Below are 3,637 nucleotides of genomic sequence, written 5' to 3'. Positions count from 1 at the left end.
CGCGGGCGGGAGCGACAGACTGGCCGTAGACCTAGAAAGAGGACAGGGTGCGCGACGCACGCCGCCATGTTGGAATGGGTCACGACTAAGTGCTGTGGAGCTGCGCTCTCGGAGATATACGGGACCTATGCTGGTGCTTCCGCTTTTGCTGCCATCTTGGAGCGGGGTAGACCGCGCACCCTTATGAGGTTCATGAGCCGGTACAGCCATCTTGGATCGGGCACAGCTCGTGCAGACGGGGGCACGGCTGGTTGGTGCAATGCATAGCGCTTAGAGTCACGTCAGCCTCACCCTGGGAACGGGCAGCGCCAAGAAGACTACCACACAGTGAAGGGCGGGCGCGTGGTTGTCATCTTTAAACGCCTCTCTACGGTTTAACACCTGTACCTGTTGCTTTACCGCACAGTGACCTGTAGAGTCTCGTGTAACTGCAGAACATCTGTATCCTCCCAGCTGCCAGGTGTAGGATGAGCACGAGCTTTAGAATAGGAAAGGAGAGAGACTGTCGAGCTCCAGCTTCTTGCAGGCAAACAGTTCTCAACATAAGCGGGGGGACTGTGGGTGTTTAATTTCACAGGAATGGAAGACGGTTCCAAAGGCAAATCGTTTCGGCTTTACATTTTTGGAGTTGAATTGTTGATACGAATGTTTGGGTAATTGGGTCAAGGCCTACCTACTGGATCCTTCCCCAACAAGGGGAGAGGGAGTGCTTTGGCAAGAGGTGCCGTACCTCAGCTGTGCATAGCTGCCAAGGTTTCAAATTGCTATGTGTGACATTTCTATAATTTCAGTGTAATTATGAGTGACATTTCAATGACTATGGGGCAGATATATGATGACTGGCGCATCCCCAGGGATGCGCCAGTCATCCTGCACCGCTGCTCCGCCACCCATGGTGCGCCGCATGGGGCAAAAACGGCACAGATGCGTGACGCATCTGTGCCGTAAAGGTGGCGCATTGCTGGAGCTGCGTCGCAAGCGCGACGCAGCTCCAGCAAGGCTCGAGGGTGCCCCATCTCCACAATGCTGCGTCAAGACCTACGCCTGCTTCAAGCAGGCGCAGGGTTTTGACGCAGCATTGTCCTGAAAGTGACTGAGTGAAATCTCATAGATTTCATTCAGCCACTTTTAGGAGGCGTTCCTGCGCAGGAACGCCTCCTTATGGCGCAGGGCTTTACAACGCGACGCATCTCCTAGATGCGTCACGTTGTAAATAGGGCACATTGTTTGCGCCGCCGTTGCGTCAAATAAAGTGACGCACCGGCGGCGCAAGGCCTTTATAAATCTGCCCCTATGAGTGACACTATCTCGCAAGCAAAATCAAGGAATGATGACCAAGGAAACATATAAATATCATAACTTTACATCCATTTGAGCAACAAGAACCTCTAGGAAGATCTTGAAACTGCTGCAAAGCACCAGAAATGGAAGGGTACTCAGCGGAGACAGACTGCATGACTGCAGTTCTCAGTAACAGAGGGTAGACAGGCACTCCAGCTGCTCAGAAGACAATCTCGTTGATCTGATCATTCATGGACTGTGTGCTAGCCTAGATAAGTATGGTTGATAGCATAGCAAGTACAACTATGAGAATATACTGTCACTCAGTCTCAGGGAATTACTGTTTTTGCGAATCTGGTGTGCTAGAGCTGCGGCAACAGGCAGCATAAACTTCATGAGACAGTGTAGGAACTACTTAAACAAATGCAGGATTTAACAGAATATATATATTTCCTTAAACAAAACCACAGGTAGCCTTTGGACAGAAAGTGTCCGCCTGTTTTAAAAGGCAACAGCTGACGCTACTTTTGGGATATACATTACAAACATATACAAATACCAGATAATGTCAGATATATAAGGAGTAGCAGTGCACTCTAGGGTCACATGTTTGTATACTTTAAATTAGGCAGTGTTCGTGCATGGAATGTGTTGAAAGTCATGCCCTGTTTGCACGAGATTCGTGCAGAAACTGCAATGTCTTTGGTGCTCCAGAAAACATGTCTTCCACCTTGAATACTTCCCTCGAGCTACCATGACAAAGACACTAGAACGTCAACCACAGTTTGAAACTCCAATCTTCAAAGCAGTGAGTAGTGCCTGGAAGCGAGCCAACTGAGCTATGTATCAGAGCTTTACTGAAGTCTGCATGTGTGGCACTGCTGCACAAACCTACTCCCTTTACTCGGCGCTGTGACTGATCTTGGCACTATTTCAGCCTGTTGCTTGGGGGTTAGTGGTGCTGCTACAAATAAAAAGACAATGAAGTGACAGTTTTGTTTTTTCTAACTCATAGTGCTGTGAAGGTAAGAATTCTTGTCTCACAGCCGCAAGAGAAGAATTCTCATCAAATTACACTGATAGGCAGGTCTTGCTGTGCATCTGCGGGTGAAATGAACATTTTGCGGGTAATTTGCCAGGTGTGCGTTGTGTAAAATATATTGCCTGATTTGTTGCTAAATTGAAGTGAATATTTTTGGTCTTTTTCGCTGGTTTTTCAGTAGGGGAAAGACACAGCTGATGTACATTTTCTCCTTTCTTTTAGGAGTGAGGTAGTGTGCAGCCTGTCTAGGCTCTTGCCCTAATGGTTGTCTTTCTGTCTTTTCAATCAAGGTGTTAGATCCTCAATGTGAGCCTTTGAAATGTAACTGCTCCCTGAGTTGTGAGTGCCTGTTGATTGCTCCTAAAATGTGCCAGGTCCAGCTGTAAAGTTGTGCATGACCCCCTGCGGCCCTCACAGCATGTGCCTCGGTGATTTCACACTACCCTCAGCCTCTCTGACATAGTAAGGTTCAGGATGAAAAAAGATTTTCTGCAGCCTTAACTTCGGTACCTGGAGCAACCTATAGTCCACCCTGCCTGTTAAAATAGAGGAGTAAGTTGAAAACCACAACATTCCCAAGAAAATATTGTGATTTTCCTGCATACATAAGCAGCCAAGGCGTGTGCCCAGGGGTGGTGCCGGGGCCTTCAATGTCAAGAGGCTGGGCAATCGCCATGTCCTTTAAAGTTTCGGTAGACTGACTTTTTATGACCCTATTTACAACCCGCCCCCCCACCCCCACCACCACCCCCAAGCCAATAGAGAGGAGCCAAGGCCCGTACATGGCGCTGCAGCAGCAGGAATCGACGGGCTCTCTGGGCCAGTGACCTCGGAGGGCAGTACCCCCGGAGAGGCCGAAACTCGGGCCTTCTGAGGTGAGTTCATTTCTAAAAGCTCGCTGAAAATAGATCAGTATCTGACCGAAGAGTCTGTTGTCATTCGGCATTGTGTGTTATATTAACACACACAGGCACTTACTTGGGCCGAGGCCGCAGCAGATTAGAGTCGATCCGAACTGGAGTGTGGCGAATGGTGCCCCATAACTGCAGGCGGCGTCGCGACTGTGCTCTGCAAAGCTGGCTGCAGCAGGCAGGCTCAGGCCGGCGTTAGCATTTCAGCTTTAATTGCCGCCCGGATGCCTGTGGTGATATTCCTCCAAGCAGAGGCTGTCCGATTCCTCTGAGCCACGGGCGGAGGGGCGGCCGTCCAGTTAGTCTCTCATTGAACACACTGCGTGCTGAATATTACATAAATAAGTGACACCGGAGTCGCGTGCGCAGCGCTGCGTGGCTGGACTGTGCACATCCGGATTTA

The sequence above is a fragment of the Lissotriton helveticus genome, chromosome 7 (genome assembly GCF_964261635.1).
Source record: "Lissotriton helveticus chromosome 7, aLisHel1.1, whole genome shotgun sequence".
Lineage (NCBI taxonomy): Eukaryota > Metazoa > Chordata > Amphibia > Caudata > Salamandridae > Lissotriton > Lissotriton helveticus.
The sequence above is the reverse complement of the archived record's forward strand: the minus strand, read 5'-3'. Positions refer to the sequence as shown.